Source organism: Nipponia nippon, unplaced genomic scaffold (genome assembly GCF_047370975.1).
Source record: "Nipponia nippon isolate SJK-2023a ecotype South Korea unplaced genomic scaffold, ASM4737097v1 scaffold_7, whole genome shotgun sequence".
Taxonomy (NCBI): domain Eukaryota; kingdom Metazoa; phylum Chordata; class Aves; order Pelecaniformes; family Threskiornithidae; genus Nipponia; species Nipponia nippon.
The window spans coordinates 17,237,553-17,257,155 of NW_028262391.1; the positions used below are offsets into that span (position 1 = coordinate 17,237,553).

The window sequence follows — 19,603 nt, forward strand, 5'->3', positions numbered from 1 at the left end:
ATGTGTTCTAACCTACAATAATTCATTCACATTATTTGTGTTCAGTTAAGCAAATTAAAAATTAAAAAAAAGAGAGAGAAAGAACATTACAGGTGCCTATCAGGAAAAGGAAAAGAAATAAAACGCCTTTCTTTTAACCCTTCTACACGCACTCAGATGCAAATCTGAGAGGAACAGTCATGATGCTACATAAGGACTTTATGATCCTCCAAACTCTAAGGCCAGGAAGACGCTGGGGTACTTGTGGATGTTGGCATCCAATTGCTCTGCCCTCAGCCTGACTGCCCACAGCACCAGCATGCAATTCCTGTTAAGAGGGTCTATTCACTACACTCACCCTTGCTCTGTCACATCCCTTCCCAGTTTCTAACATGTTGATTGCTAGGACGATAATCAGAATCTTTGTACTTTTCCATGTATAAAATTCTTCAGGATCACATTTTCAAAGAGGCCTCAGACTGATTGCTAACATTTCATCAGCAGCTTTCATGTCTGAAACTCTGTACACACAAAATTCTTCCCATGTTTGTACAGATTGAAAGAGCTTGCATCAATCAAGCAGTAAAGGAGCTCTCTGAACTGTGTGCTTCAACAGCATCAGTTGTTTGAAGTCCACAAAAGAGCTATGTCGTGTTCTTTGCTGTTGAGCACTGTGTGGGAATTCATTGTCCTCTATTTTTTCATGCAAAAGTTTGGTAGTAAAAACTGTAAAAATACTCCGTAGAGTGCTCAAAAAGTAGACTGCCAGCAGCACTGGAACAAAAATGAGTTCATTTTTGCATTTCTTTTTCCTCAAATTCCAATCCTCTTCCAACCTTTCTACTTATTTTCTTCAAAATTTTTTTCTGTTCTTTTATACTTACTAAAACGCACTTTTACATTTACATTTGAAAATTGTCTTTGTGTACTGTCTAAGAATTGATTTTGTAAATCAAAACAGAGTCCTTGGAAGGATCTCATTAATGAACATGCTTTTGGTAATAACTTTCAATATTTATACCTTGTTTTTATTTTATGTTAAAGAATGTGTAAATGTACATAAAATAAATCTAAATTTCCATAATAAAATATCTGTGTTTTGGAGGGAACAAAAGATGAAAACACATACAAATGTTTGTTGTATTACTCTGGAGAAATGACATTTTAAAGCACAGATAATACGATACGGCCAACGAATGATACCTTATCTACTGATCATCAGACACAAATCTCAAGATGCCTCTTTGGCTTCAAGCCAGAAACATGTGTCCAGAAAGCGACAAAACAAAGAGTCTTTTGTGCTTCAAGTACCAGATGAGTTGTACTGTACAAATGCTGGACTCCCTTCCAAGCCTCCACAGGTGGCAAAACGGAATTGCAAGCAAACAATTCTCCTGTGGTAAGGCTTCTCTTTTAGTCTGCACCCAAATATTTCCTTATTTTTAACATGCTCAATGATTTACGCTATTTCATACCATAATTTTTAATGAGTTATTTTTAAAAGAAATTATTTTAATCATAAAACATGCTACTTTATAAGGTGGACTAAGGAAGAGAAGGAATCTTCCCGTTCATTTCTAATGAATACTTTTGGACTAAGAGGGAGTGTGGCTTCCCACGGACAGTTCAGTGTTGCCCCTAGGCAAAAATGGGTCTCCCTTGGCCCTAGCCAAACGGATCCATTTAATGTTAACTAGCCGTTAAACCTAAGTAGATACAGCATGTCCTTACATTCAGAAGCATATTTGTTATTAGGTTTTGTCATTTAGCCTCTAATTGAAACAGAAACCCCATTTGTCCTCCCAACAGAAAAGAGAGTACAGCCGGGAAGCCAAGTTCCTGTAAACAACTGTCTGTCAGGAGCACAGGCTGAAGCTGGCTTTTGTCTCTCCTGTGCTGGATAGCTCAGCCTCCAGCAGGAGATTGCTGGAGCTACTGGGTGCCTTCCCCCTGTGCCAGGCCCAGAGTTAGCACGTGAAGGGCTTGATCCTAGATAAGACTGTGAAAAACAACTGTATTCAGTCTTCTTTAAAACGTTAGGTACCTTCAGCTAAGGATAGCACAGGAGAAAATGAACGGCATAGAGAACTGCATATCAATTCATAGCAAAGAAGAAGAGGAGTCCAATTTACTTATTTAATTATTTCAGCAAATATTGGTTCCGTGTTTAATTCACAACTGCATTGTAAGTTATACAAATGGGTACACTCTCCTGAAAGGTGCCATTCCCTGAACAAGGATGTATAAGATATAAGTTGGAGTAGTGTTGTTTCTTGTTATATACAATATTACTTAGTTCCACTGCACATCAGTGATGCTTTACAGATAGGTCTTATGTATCAGTGCTGTGTGTTTGAACAAACAAAGACATGTTTGCAGAATAGGCTTTCAGTTTGTGGTGGGATCTAGATGCATTGCTTTGGTAACATCAATGAGGACGACTTTCACGAGTAATATATTATTGTATTAAATCCACAGAAAGTCTAAAAAGTCATGTACAAGCAGTACTGAATCAGCATTACTTCAGAACAGAAACAGAATACCAATTAGCAGTGCAGCAGACAGATACAACATGACAAATGCTTGAGACAAAAATGTCACAGAAAAATTCATGTTTCCTCTCTTTATAAAATGTTCTTTGTCTCTGTCGTGGGCTTCCTCCCTCCTGCAGTGTTCCTAAAATAGTGAACTGAGACAGAAGGGAGAAACACATTAGTTGACTGTAAGGAGGGAAAAAAACTGTACATATATAAGCATTTAGTATATCTAAAAATGGTTGCAAGTTATTGTGGATGTAAAGGAAATTATCAGGCTTGTATTCAGGAACGAACCAGACAAAGTGTACTGAAGTCCTAAGAAAGACCAAATCTTTCTTGACTTTTGCACTCAGCGTAACAGATAAGGTTTCTTTTGCTTGCCACAGACTAAAGTTGTTGCTAACATAGCAAAGCAGCAGCGAGAGTCAGAGTCTGTCATGAAACAGACTAGTACCTTGTGCTGGGCTAGATCCAGCAAAGCATTCAGCAGGTGTTTAACTTCAAATATAGTCTTAAATATTTGTTGTACTGAGGCCTCTGCAAATAGTCCTAATAAAATCAATGGAACTGATAGACAAATAAGGAATTACTTGCACATCGTATTCAGAAGTATCAGAAACTGGCTGAGAAACATTCCATATTAAATAAAGGTATTTCTTTCACAGTGTCTTTAACATAGTTTGGACAAGCCCTTGCTCATTATTACTAACAGAGAAGAAAGCCACTAAGGCCTGGTAGAAATAAACTGAAAGGTATTTGGCTTCTCTCTTCTGACTTCCGTACCAGCCACTTGAACCATCTACAAGGTTGTCCTGACAAAATTTCCAGCTATTTTTGCTATCAGCATAGATGCACAGTGTGAAGCTTATCCACATCAAACAGCCTCCTTCAGAGTTTACCAGCCATGCATTTTAATGTGTTTCTGTCTTTCTAATCAGCTTGGCTGATCTCTGTTTTTACTGCCTCTCACATGTATATGTACACATTATACTGCTGGTGGTTTATTGAATTTACGAAATTTCTTTACCCTGCTGGACTAGCTGATGACTTTTCTACTGATAATTTAACTGTAGTAAGTAAGTTTCATCCATCATTTCCTTATTTATCTCTGGAAGAGAAAGCAATAGTCACAGGGTCTTTGAAAAAAGGTTTGTGACCTGACCTACGCCTTCAATGAAAACTAATAATGAATTGATAATAATAGGGTTTTGCTTAGGAGTATGAGACCTGTCATAATGTGGGCTGGAAAGAAAGTTCCATTAAATAGCTTGCCAATGGTGCAATATTGGTCGAGCTGATTGTTTCTCCTGCAGGAGTTATAAATCAACAGCACGTGCCCAGATTCATGAAGAAAGTTTAAATCTTTCTCTTTCAAGAAAGATTATTCAAAGAATTTTTGTTATTGTTGAATTTTCATACATTATTTAATAATTTTATTTATATTAATTCTTATTATCAAACAATAAGGAATTACCAATTCATATCCTTTGTATTACAGCCTGTAAAATCACATAATGAAAAGGTAGATCTAGAAAGAAATAAATTGTTGTTTCCATCCTTCACAGAGAATAATATCCAGATCCAAACATATGCTATTTTACCTGATTGTAAAAGTAAGCTGTAGTTTTAAAAATTTCCTCTGACATTTTTCATTATTAGTTTTCAAAAGGCATATTGGGTTTCTATTTTACATACATATAAATAGAACACCTCTTTTCCAGCAAGGAAAAATATCTTCAAAATAATACAAAATTAATCCTCAATGGTACTTTCATGAATCACATGAAACTGCATACATATAACAATATTTTCTGGGATGTCAGAATCTCATTTTGAATGCAAGGGAAGACATTGAAGCAGACTCTGTCTCCCTGCAGCACGAGACTGATCCTTCAGAAGAACCTCAGCCCTGAACAAGGCAACTACCAAGAATACAAATATTTTTCTAGCTCTACCTATACAACAACAAAACCAGTAAAACTTTCAGCTTGAAAAGCCTCAAAAAAAGCAATGGTCACAGTAATATTCTGTAATCCTTTGCACAGTAATTCACTGAAAGGTTTATAAAACAGTTATTCATGAAAGAGAAAGAACAAATAGTAAATGAAGCTAAGGTACTTTTTGGGGGCAAGGCCAACACAAACCTCCTGCCTTGGGGGCTGACCTATCCAGACTTCATGTTTCAAGTTAATCAACTAATACACTTGGAGGCACAAGAATGCAGAATTTGAATATGCCTTCAATTCCAATTCTTCCTAGTACTGAAGGCAGTACCATCCTAAAGTCTAATTTAGAGCAATCACAATTTATATAGTCTATCTTGAGATTGGACTTGTTGATTTAACCACACTGTTACTATTAATGAACAAGTCACAAACTGATTAATTCCTATAATTTCCTGTATGAATGATATATTTATTCATCAGTAATTTACACAGAGTTTTGCCTGTGTCAGGTGTTGTCTTTTAACTTAAACGCTTCTTTCTCCTCCTTGGTGTTTCTCCTGTTCACTGTTTCTCTTGTACCTTAAATTACATTTAATTAAATTAATTTTAAATAAAGTGATTACATTAAATCCCCTTAAAAAGACCAAATATATCCTATCTCAGCTCTCCCTTCTTTTTTATTGTACTAAACCAAACAAAGATTTGCTAGTCTCACAGTAATTTGTACTTGTAGCCTTTTCCTGAATGTTAGTTTTAATTTATCTTCCTGTGTCTTGAAGGACCAGAAATGAACTAAACTTTTTGCAGATAAATCAAGACCATTAGTACACAATGGTAGTATAGCTTTCCTACCGCTCTTGTATTATGATAATACTCGTATTAGTCAGAAGTCTATGCCTGAGTCCATAACTGTGTGAGTTTTACTAAGCACTGAGTATGTAATTTGTATGTGAATTTTTAATACAGCAACATTTACACTATTGAACATTAGAAAAAAAAGGAGTTTGAAGTGGAAAGACCTGCACGTTTGGTCTGTGTGTGGAGAACATCTTACAAACAAAGCAAGGAAAGACTATTTATGTTCAATGAAATGTTCCAAACAAAAGGTGCATCTCTTTCCTCAACAAATTGTGCAGAGAAATCCTCTTATCCTTTGGTTCTCCTTTCTCTGCAATCACCTTCCCTTCTGCTTCAATCTGTACTGTGAAGAATATGTATGAGTATGTGTGTAAGCGTACTAATTTGTCACTGTCTATGGACTTTCAGAAAATGTTTTTGCTTAATGCAAGCATTGCACCTTTGTGTAAAAGCATGACGCTGTTTAGTTCTGAGCATTCTGCTGTATTATTTGCATTTTTTATTTTATTCAAAATCACACTCTTTGTATTTTTCTGTCCTTTTTTCCAGCATAACAAATAATTCTGGTTCTTTGTTTTGCAAACTAAGTCCACTAATTCATTATATCATCTTCCTGCCAAAATTTCTATGCTCTCCTACTTTAAACAATCCCATTTCTTCTAAACCAGGCTTTGCAGCAGTCCTTTAGGTATTTTAGGTGTTCTGATCCCTGATACGATCTGTCCTCAAATTAGAAATTCCATGAATCTGAAAGACGTGAATCCAAAAGACCTGACTCAGTCTCCTGGCTTTGCCCCTCATTTTGATTTCTCCTATGAAACTGTTTTGGTTTTTATGCTGAGAATGCAATATTCTTTAAGTCTTTAAAGTGCAGTTTGATTTGTTTTGGTCACTTAACGTAAGCTGTAAAATAAATATAAGGTGTTATTCAATTCAATATTTTAAAACAATAGCTTAAATTCATTGTTTTTTTTCAGTTAAGTCTGTGCATTATTTGAATCTTTACAAATTACCTGCTCCACCTGGGACTGCAATAAAATTTAAAATCACGCTTCTTTTTGGTAACACCTTTGCTTCTGTTTGTTTCAAAACTTTTTTTTTCTTTTTTTTTTCTTTTTTTTTCCCCTCCCTGCAACTACCGCATTTCTAGTGCTATGAGGGCTTCTTACACGATTAAAAATAACCAAATAAGAGTTAGGAGTTCTGACACAAATTTGAGGAGACTCTTTAACAGTATAGCTGCTATAAAGGATGTTAGAGGAAAGAGCTTGAGAGGAGGAGTAGGAGTAGGGCGTGGGTACAATTTCATTGCAGTGCCCCTGTTCTGCACCACTCTTCTAGTCCTCCAGCCAGCCTGACTATCTGCTCCGAAACAGCTGAAGACCTCTCTCATTTCCCACACATCTCCCACCACTCTTGAAACGTTCCCAATAGAAGAACATACTTCTGGAATAGCCCTACCTCCTGTGATGATTGACTAGATGCAGCATAGAGGGTCAGGGGACACAGAAGGGTACACGGAATAAAAGTTTAGGGATATTTACTGCCTGCTAGAGTGGAAAAACTGGCAGTGGGAGAACAGATAATAGCCATCATAGTGCACAGTTGCTCTCTCTGTAGAGCCCATTGAAAAGGAATATTTTCAGAAAAAATAAAGCCATTTTCTTAGCCTACTTGCCAAGTTGTAGCAGCAAGATATTCTCCATATCAATGCATTGCATCCCATAGAGTCCATGCCTCTGCTAGAAAAATTCAGCACAAGTGACACCATAGCGGATACCTATCTCTGCTAAGGAATTTCCAGGTACTCACACTTTGGTATGCTCAACACCTTGCCCACTCTACAGCCCTCTGGAGCCATGCTAGTCACCATGGAAGCCATTCAAAGAAATGCTGCAGGACCCAGAAAGGTAGCCTGAAATGTTTGAAGAATGTAATTTAGCATACAACAGTAGTCTCCTCCAGAATCCAGCTAGGGTTTCCCATAATCTCCACTTCAGCTCGTTTTTCACCCTTTTTACAGATCTTGTACTCTAAGACATTTTCTCTGTTTTCTTCGGTTTATTTGAATACTTTTTTCCCATGTCCAGAAGATTCCCGGTATCAATTTAAACGTAAGCAAAACTGTTAAGTACAGACCCTTGCCCTAGAAGTCATAGATTACAGGGAGAAAAAAGAAACCCATCACTATTCTCACAGGCTTTCTTTCCCTCTCTGTCACACTAATCCCTTCAAACAGTACAGGGTTAAGAACAGGCTTTGGATTGTATCCTACCAAGTGCCAAGAGATAAAGTTTATATATTGTCTATAACGCGTATCTGTGAAACTCTGACACTGCTCTAATCTCAAATACTTCTTCCTGCACTATTCCTGTTTGCTGTCTCTTGGTCTTACAAGACTCTTTACCCAGCAGGTTCAGGAGAGCTTGGGTGGGCAAGCAGGGCAAGGTCTGACTGAGCACACTTGGTACAGGAAAGTGGATGTCTCTGCAGCTCTCAGATTCTCCAGAGCTCCTTCTTCACCAGCCCAGGCCTGGCTGGCAATGCCCAGAGGGTAAACAGAGTTCTAAGTCATGTCCATTCTAGCGTGTTCACCAACCTCAACATCAGGTGCAAGGAAAGATTAGCTTATAGGTGGGAACTCCAGAGCAAAGATAATCTCTCACAGGTAATAGGGGAGAGGTCAAAGGCATGGATACAGTTAAGCAGAAATCAGCCTTTATTAATAATGAGTAATATCCTCAAGAACTACTTTTACTGCAAGGGTTCTGTCACTTAATAAGATTCAGAGTTACAGAAGGCACTTACTATGTGAGAGGAATCAATAATTCAACTCACTACACTTCTGTAGTCTCTCTGCCATGTGACAAGACCTAGAAATCTCCCTAGCCCCTTGCTTCTTCCAATATCTTCCAGATACCTAGGGTTTTGTCCTACTCTATTCAAAGCATTCTACCCCATAACAAACTCTTTGAATTGACCTCAAATGCCCAGTCTGGGCAGAGCACTTCTATTTGTCTGCAAAGTAATTAGTATTGCATTGACAAGTAGTTCTTTGCAGCCATTCACCTTTGAAACATATAAAACCAGCCTTGGGACTGTCTGTTTTTGGAGGAATGCAGTCCTGGGTTCCCTTCCTCAAAAGCAATGTGCATAAGTGCTGAGATAAGCTTTGAGCACCAATAGCTGTGGTTTTTGAAACTGCTGAGGATTTAGCTCTTCCCTGTGACACTTGGTGGGCACTTTATCAGATGAACACCCTGAAATGAGGAAGAAGGAAGGACAGAAGCAGCATATAAAACTTTATGCTGCAAGAAGGAGATCAAGGCTTTATTGGTTGCTCTTCCTGTATATGATGCTTGGATGCGAGTCCACTTCCTCTCTAGTCTTTCCTGTTTATTTAAATTACAAAGTTTTTCATGATCACTCTCACTACTGATTTGTGCAATACACAGATAGTACAGAGAGGCCTTGACATCTTTGGGAATCCCTCTGTGTGACTGCAATTCAAGCAGAAAAAAAAACACATTTTGCACCAGCTTTTCAGCAATCCCTGTCCCTGATGCATTTTCTCCCCCGCTATGAATGGAGGAGTTGGTGTGTGGATAACACACACATCTGAATGATAGTATTTTCCAGAGGGAATGCAGGTCAATGATATTGCTTAGAAGCCAGTAAATACTGAGTAGCCACAGACACATTCATACACGTGGCCTGTTATGCATCCCTAAGACTGGTTCTGATGAAGGATTTCTGTTATGAGAGTTGAATGCATCTCATTGCAGCACTGTTAATTGTTTTGGTATTTGCCGTGCAGTTTTAAATTTCATATCCTGCCTTGTAATTAGATATGAAAAAACGTTCAGAACTGCTTACATGATTTAGGATATAAAACCCAATAATACGCAGCTATATGACTTGCCAGACCTATGCTGGTATCCTTGCACAGTGCTGCACTGGCAGAGGAGAATGCCAGCTTCCATTTGGGAACATCTCACATAGTGCTAGGTTGTGGAAATGACTCTTCCTTTTCTAAGTCAGTTAGGTGCTTTTGAATTTCTTGGCAACAGTGTTTAGAGAATTTTCTGTGTTACAGCACATTTCATTTCAAGAAAACGTTAGCAGCATCCATTTCAAATAATATGAAAAAAAGGCAAATGGATTATCACAGAGGGAAAACAAAGAGGAAAATAAGCAACGATAATGGGAGAAACATAAGCACGGGAGCTTGGCTAAGATAGATTTTTTATAACTGAAATCAGTAGTCAAACATTTCAGAAAATGATTCTTTTTTCCTTTTTTTCTTTTAAAGAAACAAAAACATATAGGGAATATTGTTTTTACTTATGGAACACTGTATAAACTGTCAAGAGTTAAATCTTGGGCAACATCAATCCAGTATAAAACTAAAAAACAGTAACTAACAAGCAGAATCTCTCTCCCAGCAGCAAGGAGAAAGTGAGTTGGAGAAATGGTGAAGAGAGGAGAAAGCACGAGTCCTATGCAAGTCAATTCTTCCTACAAAAATAGAAGCAGCAGAAGGAACAAATTAGCAGGTTTTTTTAGATACAACACGGAGCAGTTAAAAAGAAATATGATGTAATTGGGGTCATGGAGATTTGGCTTATACAGAAGACTGGCTGATACCAAACTGCAAAAAAAAGGAGCCTCAGAAGAGTTGAAAGAGAATGTTGGGAAAAGGGAGATTCAATACCTAAAAAAATAAATTTCATATTGCAGACTTGGTAAGGAACTGAGAATACATTATCACTCTAGTTACAGAGGTGTGGAAGTGAAAGGCAGAAGTATTAGATGTTGGAACTTCATAATAACCTTATGTTCCAAAAAAACCACAAGGCAATATATGCCATATGATCACATGCACTTGACCATGGTGGTGCTTGTCTGCAATCTGCCTGGGAATACCAACAGTCTATTTGGCCTACTGGGAATGGACAGATGAACCAGAGAGAGCAGGAAGCAGCCCGAGTTATTATAGCAAATGCTCCTTTGTGATCAAACACCCTTGATCAAGCTACAAGTGCTGGGTTTTTTTTTAATTTCTGTTAAATTCCCTTTGTTTTTTACCACCTGTCGCAGAGGAGAGGATATCTCAAGAGTTCCCCTCCTTCAAAATATTCATGAACAAGATCATTAACTTACGTCTGCAATGGTGATAAGAAGAGAGCAATGAGATATGTGTTAGGAGGTGTTGCCAACTGTCCAGCAATGCCTGAAGGAAACATAACTAGTGGGACAGCTAGTCTCTGACAGACTGTTCATCCAGCAGGATGCTGAGAAAAGAGCCTGCCTCTGGCAGTAATTAATGAAGAGCAGATTCTGGCAGCAGTCTCCTGCTTGCAACAAAAATCTGAATCCATGGCTTTGGAAAAGACTGAAATTCCTAAAGGCTGAAATTCCAGAGCTGAAAAATATCATTACTATGATGGGACCAGCACAGGCAGAAACGCCAGGGTGAGGAAAATGCATTTTGGAAGGCCTCTTCAAAGGCTAGAGGTGACCCGCCTGGGAAACAAAACTCCTCTGAATCTTTGGAGTGCCTGGGAGAAATATCAGAGGAACTTCTACTTGGTCTAGTTTCCATCCACTCACCACCCAGTTTACAGTTTTCTAGATCACATATCTCCTAAGCCATACAATTTTGACACCATCATGAAGATCCAAATGTCATGTTTGCATGAACTGCTTGAAGGTCACACACCTCTTTCACTCTCCACTCTCACAAATTCCTTCCTTGCATGTTTACTACTAATTAAAGATTAATCAGTTATCAACCTCAACCAGAATCTCATTAATCAACAACTAAATACAGTATACAATACAATAAGCTACCCACAGTGTCTCAGCATCTTCCTTTCTTGTCCCTGAGTTAAAATCTTTAGTAAATATTCACGGAGTTTCTTGAAACCGCTCCTGCCATGAGGCCTTCTCAAAGGAAATACATTCCTGATAATGTGTTTTAGCTCAAGTATTTACAAGTGTCTTCTGCTTCCATTGTTAAGAATCAGTTAAGAAGCTACAACTTGTGCCACATCTTTCCTCCTGCAAGCTATGGCTCATTCCAGCAAAGTGTGTGAGTATGCAGCACTGGTATATTTCTTTCAATTAATTCAATAAAAAGTATAATTTATGCAGATAAAACCCTGCAGATAATTTTATTTTTTCCTTCAGACTCATACCAACTTGTCTTCCCTCTTCCTTGAGGTTTGCGCTCTCACCTACTTTGCTGAGCAGACTTCAGATTCAGGTTTATAACAGTACTTTCAGAAGATTGCAATCAAGGTTTTCCCAACTTTGTGAATTATATTTAAAATTAACTTTCTGGTCATTTCTTCATGAGGGGTTTTGTGACTTTGATACCACAAGGGTCTAGGCCTTCAAATGTACTTGTCTCCATACTTCTACGGATCTTCTCCAGAGCATTTTATCCTATTCCCATCCCTTTCACTGTTTCAATTTTTATATTTATAGCTATGTTTAATTATGAATAATCTAGTAAACACCTTGAAAACATTGCCTTCAGCTAATGTTAATCAAAACTATCATCAAAATAAGTTACAATAGTTACAATGATTTAGAGAACCTTAGGCACTGAAGCAGTTTAAATAAATTGACACAGCACTCAAAAATATGCTAGAATGATGAATTATTTCTAATCCATTAATATTGCAAACTCCTTTTACCATTTCAAGGCTATTTTTATATGGACTCAAGACTTATACTTTAATGTTATTTATTTGAAATAGCAAATAGAGGCAAATGCTCAGCTAGTGAACTTTTATGCTTCCGTAAGTGTTCCATTTCTATACTATGTCTGCCTCTGTTATTCAGAGAGCAATATTTTATTATACAATATTTATATTCTGTCATCCAGCTACTTGGCACACATAAACCATCACACTTACTGATTCAACTGGAGAGATGACATTCTGTAACCTTTGAGGTGCTGGGTACGTATTTTGGAGGGATTGTTATGCAATTCTTGATTCTCTTTCAATTCTATTTAAAGAGTGGGTCTTTAACAATACCAGGCTGTAATTTTTCAAATATTTTATTAAAGAAAAATATTAGTCTGATATAGGTGCACAGAAGGACCACCTTAATTTCAGACCTTCCCATATGGAAAAACTTGGCTTATTTGGTCTGGTAGAAGAAGGGACGACTGCTCTGCTTACAGACAGTGGGGATGGTGGGAAGAGAAGGAAAGATGAACACCAGGAAAAAGGAAGCAGGCGGAGTGATGAAGTCCTTAGTTCCTCTCAGATGGAGAAAGAAAATGACCATTTCTGGAATGCAGAAAAGTTAAGTGGGATGGAAAATGTGGAAAGTCAGGACGTGCCATAACAGCACTCGGATCATCTTTTGACAATATATTATAGCTCTCCCTCAGGGGCTGAGGGCTGATTGTTTCTATCTTTTTATTCCCTGCTCACCAGTTGTTTGCTTTCACTGGCCTAGTATTGATGAGGGCAAGTGTTGTCCTGCCTAAAGTGTACATTTAGCAGCTGTGAATTCTGATAGTTCCATTATGCAGGACAGTCAGTGAGGTGGTTGGTTTGTATTTGATGCTCAGAGATGTTAATAAAATATGTGGGTTCAAATTCTTAGAGTTGTACATCCTTTTACTAGCACTTCATTTGTTAAATAAACTCAGTAATTATTATAACAAGAGCAAAAGACTCTTTTGGAATAGTAACTGATGCTCCAAAATTACTTTATTCCACACAAACTGTATATTTTAATTTGATCTCTTTTTTAATTTGGTATTTAAGGAGCAAGACATGTTTAATAATGCTACATGCCTGTTAACTTCCCTTTCCCACAGTAAATACTGGCCAGCTGAGGACAAAGTTGACACATAAAAGTCTGAAGCTCGTGCACACATGTTGGAAGTCAGCAGCTGTACAGGAAAGAAACAAATTAGTACTCTAACAGAGGGAAAGACAGAGAGGATTCAGCCATTACACACTTCTCTTTGGCAGCTGCATTGTAATTGCAGAAAGTGCTATTTCTTGCCCATGGGATCATCACAGGAGACTTGGGAAGGAACTGGGAGTAATGCAGTGAGAAGAGAGGATTTAGGACACTAAGGACATAAATCCATAGGAAGCCAGGCCTCATTAATTCCACGGTTCATAAAGAAATGATGTTCTCTTTCTTAACAACTACTTTTTCCTCTATAATTGCAATTCTAAGTTATTTTATATGCATGTATATATTTACTATACATACAAATGAGTAGTAAAAATAGTAATTTACAGAAACATAAAGAGGTGAATATTTTACCTCTTTTTTTCCTTCTTTGATCTTCACAGAGCTTGACCACACACATGCCTCCACACACACATGTATTCACTAATGAGACATTGAACTGGTAACTTATTCAGTGAGAGATTTATCAAAGAAAGAGTGCACCAGGAAAAACAGCAGGTGAAATACATATCAAGGAGAACATTGAGCAGTAAATATTTTTCAAGGTACAAAGGATAAGCCACATGGATATTTCCTTTTTGAGAGGGGATAGGCAGAGTAGAGGGAAACATCAGATTTTTCAGATTAGTAACAGTGACAAGAAAAACGGGTATGGATGAATTTGGCTATTTGTAGGCAGAAAGAAAGAAAATAATAGTTGGAGAAAATTACTCAGGCAAGTGCAGGATATTGGTAAAAAATTGAAGACAGTGATAGAAGAACCCTGACAAAGCAGAGTTTTGGTTTCAGTATTCTTTCCAGAAACCCTTAAAAAAGGGAGAAAGGAAATAACATGTTTGCTTGGGTAGCTTTTCCCTTACTGCTCTCAGGTTCTGAAATGCTTTTTCTCCGTGTGTTTTCACTGAGACACAAAGTAGAACATGGAAAGGAACAGCAGTGCTGTGAGCCAGAGTGGGCAGGAAAGATGTGCATGCAGGAAAGAAGTGCATTTTGATAATGAATTTCTAGTTTAGCAGTAAATCATTATTGTTGGAAACTCAGAATTATATCCAAAATAAGTAAAAAGATATTGTGAGCAACAGATTATTCCAGTATCTCATGGTACCAACAGCTCTTATTGACAGAAAGACGCAAACTGCATTTTTAAACTGAAGGCACAGGATAAGTGTTAAGTCTTTAAAGGAACTGTAGTGCAGTCTGAGCTATAAATGCTGGGATAACAGTCAGTTGTAAATCTCCTTGACAGTTATGTCTGCAGTTCTAAAACTGAACTACTGAAACAGTGATACAATAATAATAAAAGCAATGCAACATAAGTCCTGGATGTACTAGATTTATGAATAGGATATTCTTTCATGAAAAGGGCATAGAAACCCCAATTAGGTAGAAAAAAAGATTAATAGAATTTTGTCGGCATCCAGCAATGTGACTATCATCCAGACAATGAATTATGTGTTCCTTAAACTAATCTGATTCTCAAGTAATCCCATGTTAAAAAAAATTGTAACCATGATGACAATTTACCATTGTTTCTGTATTTTGGTGTAGCAAAGATCACTGTTAATATTTCACAGGAGTAAGACAGAAATGGAGAGAGAAAAATAGGAAGACCTGTCTACAAACAGTCTGATCAACAGCAAACATCAATAGGGCTTGTGCTTCTGTACTACCAGCTTACCAGAATACAGGGATATTGTGTTACTAGTTTTCTGGCTTGTTTTCTTCTGTAGAACATTGTTCAGAAGGTTTTTAAGAATGTTTTCCCCAGAATCTTAGTATACCAGTAACTAGAATCTTTCTACCACTAAAGAGAAACTAGGAAACCTTGGACCTTAAGGGTATTGGTTTGAGTCCTATTTACATAGACTTTAATGCTGCATTATGTACTAGGGCACATGAACCATCCCATTGATTTAAATTAGGTGCTTGAAGTTAGACAAGGCCTTAAATATTTTGCTAAATCGGCCACTTTTTCATCATTGATCTAGTGAAGCAGACCAAAGCAATAGCAAATTTGAATCACAAACTGTTGACCTCATCCTCTTCATGTAGCGACTTCAGCATCAGGCTGCAACTGCAGAAAACACATCTTGTGAGCCTTCTTTGAAGGCATAATGAAACTTGGTAATGGCACTTGTGGCAAGAGGTCATGTTTTCACTGAATGGCCACAACTGTGGGGCAGTATGAAGCAGCAAACATCTATGGGCCTATCTCATACTGTTTAAATTATATTTGACAGGTCTGGATACACAATTATATATTTTTTTCTATAATTTAGCATAATAACAACTCAGCTTCCATTGGGCTTTGCATAGACAGAAGCTGGGTAAAAGTATTCACACAGCTCCATCAGTGCATCTCATTAGCAATTTCTGACAGCTGCTTCCTCATACTTGATCTCCTGACAGAAGAGGCAGACAACTAGTTCAGACTTCCAGTTGTGCTATGTGTAAGGGTGATTATACAGTTAGCATCAAACGTTCACTAAAGAAATCTCAGTTCTGACTGATTGCAACGGTGATCTGCAATATGGATCTTATCCACAGAGGAGATTAGACTGAGCTTGTTCCATTTGGGTTGGAAGAGTCTTAGCCACATCCTTCAAAGGGACAACTCAGATGAAACAGTGCCCAGTATTTGTCTGGGAGAGAAGAGTATAAATCCTTTACTTTGTATTTTATTGCCAGTCTCACTCACCTAGGAACACAGGTCACACTTTCCCATTGCACATTAATACATGAAAACAAGTTAATGGAAAAAAAACTACTTAAGCTATTTACAGTTTCCCAGCATAGCCCTCCTCAACACAGTTGGTATTAGGAGAACTGAATGGCTCAGTAAGACTGGAAGCTCAGTACACTAGATGTAGTTCAGGTAGATGGCAGAGGACTTCAAAGATATCAAAGACAGGGATGGACACTCTCCTGATTGAACAAAACTATGGTTGTGTAAAATAAGTGGGAATTCAATATCACACAAACTTTGCTTAGAAGTAGAGAGCAAATACCAACTTCTATAGAATTTTACCATTATCTTCAGGAAAATTCATATGTATGATCCTACTTTCATTCACTCATGTCAGTAAGTGACACATTTAGAAATATCCTTCAAAACCTGCAGGGGAAGAACTTGTCCCCAGTATGGTGAATAGAAACCTTCACTTTTCTCAGAGTTCATTCCTTGTTACTTGTAGTTGCTCCATGAAGTTAAAGAGAAACTGCCTGAGGAACAGCAATTCCATTTTGGCAGTGACTGTTAGTTATCACCCTTATAGTCTCAAAATAAAACAAATATAAATATCACCTAGTACTTGAAGGATATATCTATCTATCTGCCTCTCTATATACATATATATCTGCTAGCTGGGGAAGGGGCTTGTTTGTTTTAGGTTTTGTACTTGTGAACAACATCCAGCTCATTTCAAAAGAACTGAAGATCTAACAGTGAACACTACCCCCACTATATTATCAAGGTTGCAGGCAATGACAGCTGATTAGCATACCTCCAATGTTTTACTAGTGGTGATAATCCATCAACCCAAACGTTTTATTAGCAACGTCTCTCAAGCATTTATGTTTTGTTAAAGGAAAAAATTCTGCACCATACTGTACCGTAGAAAAAGGATAAAAGGTAATTTCAAAACAAACTGCCAAGGATTATGGCACTAAAAGCATCACTGACTTTCTATGAAGTTTCACATTAAAATTAAGCTTTTTTGATAGGAATTATGTTGCCACAGAAACCAGCACCCATAGAATCTGAGACCATTTTCTGTGGAATTCATGTGACCTTGAGTTTAATCAACAGTGATGGTACTAATTTAAAAGCTGGGAAATAATAAAAAAAAAATAAATATTCTGCCATTTTCTGAGAGTTAATAATTTCACAGCTGTGGAAAAGGACTGTTCCTCTTCAACAGTGTAATTTTGTAATTTGAACTCCACTGCTCTGAACACTTGGACATAGTGGCATCTTACTAACTTCACTGGAGTTGTTCATAATTGCAAACACAGCTGACACATCCAGTAGTAAGATTTTGGAGGGCAAAGCTTTTAGCTTAGGAGATTTTGCAAAAGATTTTATCTTCTTTTCTTGTATTTGTCAGAAAAAAAAAAAAAAAAACCAACCCTCCAAATATAGCTGTGGCACTTCAGAAATGATTGTTAATATGCTTTGGAGAGGAAGATCGGGAGATCACTCCAGGGAGTTCTCCCTCAGTAGCTCCATATTCTCTCCCACGCCCTGTAATTTCCACGCTGGGGAAAGCGGACAGAGATTGGTTCTACCTATGAAATTTCCATAAGTACCAAACTAAGTGCTATTAAACCCATGGAAGAGAAATTTGATGTTAAATTGGACACTTATGCTCTACAAATGGGAAAAATTAGGGGATAAAATGGAAATGCTTGAAGGTACACATTCAGCTTTAAATGCTCAATACGATATTAAAAAAATAATCTAAGGGGTAATGTAAGAAATCTTTCTGCTCTGTTAAAAATAATGATATTTTATGCCATAAATTAGAGGCTCTAAAGAACCAGTGTCAGAGCAGGTATTTTAGCATGAGTGGTGTTTTCGAAGGAAACGGTGACATTGAAGTAGGCTTCTGAGTACGCCACTTCCATGGCATGGCTAGCAGTGCATCTGATCTAGTGAGCTTGCAAAAAGTCATTCATAAATGTGAGCTGCCTTGTGGAGCAGTTTCTCTCTTCCAGCTGAGCATATTCCAGTTCCGTTGCTATTTCCTAAACAAAATTGAACTTCTAAGAATCTTACAGTTGACACAATGGGAACAGAATTTCTATTTTAGAATGGGTTAAAAACACATAATATGCATATTTTTGTTGAAAGCAGAACCATTTCTAAGCTTTGTCAAATATGTTCCTTTAGGGGAAAAGATAAATTTGTGTTCATATTTATTTTGTGATATAAAAGCACTTCTTTTCACATAAACAATTAAAATGTAAATAGGATAAGTTTTCAATAGAATGTATATTAACAAATATACTTTTTAATCTTGCAAAAAGCAGAAGTAGCCTCAAAACATCTTTACAGCACCCAAGTGGGGTAGGAGAGCAAGAGTTTTAATGTTTACTCAATTAATGCAAGTCCTTAGTGACGAAATGGCTCTTCCTACAGTCCTAATCTAGTTTTATTCCAAAATAGAAATTTTCATCCTTCCAACAATGTGGTCTGTATTTCAAAGCTGCACCGCTATTTACACACTTTTCTTACCAGTAAGAAAATATAATTTGTCCTTACTTTGATAAAAAGGATAGATAATAGTAGTGAACATAGTCCTTAGAAACTGCACATTCCCACGTGATATCCATCTAAGCTCTCTCCTGAGATCTGTGCCTACCAGATTCTGCTGTCATTCCAGTGCAACTTCAAAACGTATGCTTCTTGTCATACTGGAAGTAAATATTACAAAACTTTCAGGAAACAGTCCCCCTTTGAAGGAACCAGAACCACCTAGCTGATAGCCCATGCTCGCAACTTGTCCAAAAATAGGCAACAGGAACCTATCTGACACTTGAAAGAGATCAGGTAGGTAACCCAGTACATCTTTTATATCTCCAACTTCTATGACTTAGATTTTCCCTCCCCTCCATGTTCACGCACTCAGCAGAATTTTGCAGGATACTTGCAGATTATTAAAACTATATATAATTTGCATTTTAAAATATAAAAACTTTCCATATTGTGTTTTACTTATATAATCAGTGTTTTGTAATTGTTTTTTCCCATAAGGTGCCTTTTCTGTGTGCTATACAGTACAGAATCTAGATACTCTCCAGGTGGTCCCCGAGGTTAGAAAACATTCTATGAAATTTAACCCTCTCTGACGCTTCTGTAACAACTAATGGCAGGAACAGAAACTTGGTAAGGGGAAACAAGGCAAATAAAAACAAACAAACAAACAACAAACAAACCCTACAAAGGGGTTCTGACTCAACACATATTAGCATAACAAGTAGGACACATTTTGAGGCTACACTGAATTATATTTCAGACAATATCTCAAATACATTTACCCTCATCCTGGTTCCTGCAGTGTTCATTTTTTTCCAATTTTTGTCAGTTGTCAATTGTGTTATGCTAAAGACATAAGAATTCTTGAGTTTTATATTTTTTATCTTTGGTTCATTTAACTGTGGATGTCCACAGAAATGTATAAGCTGTTTTTTACTGTTTTGAAACACTAGTCTCCACAGAATACCGTAGCAAGAAAGTATTTATTCTAATTAGTGTTATTTTAAAGTAGTTAGATAAAGAACTGTACACACAGAAACAAAGACCAGAGGTGATGCTTAAAAAAAAAAGAA

The 19,603-nt window shown here is 37.3% G+C and overlaps 1 long non-coding RNA gene across 1 annotated transcript in view; it reads right to left on the bottom strand.

Annotated features, from left to right (window-relative positions):
* Positions 1 to 2,167: 2,167 nt before the first annotated feature.
* LOC148050844 (uncharacterized) overlaps positions 2,168 to 19,603 on the bottom strand; it is a 170,959-nt gene continuing 153,523 nt past the window's right edge. The window contains exon 3 of the long non-coding RNA XR_015700810.1: positions 2,168 to 2,668. This is a non-coding gene — a long non-coding RNA (uncharacterized LOC148050844). The remainder of the gene's footprint in view (positions 2,669 to 19,603) is intronic.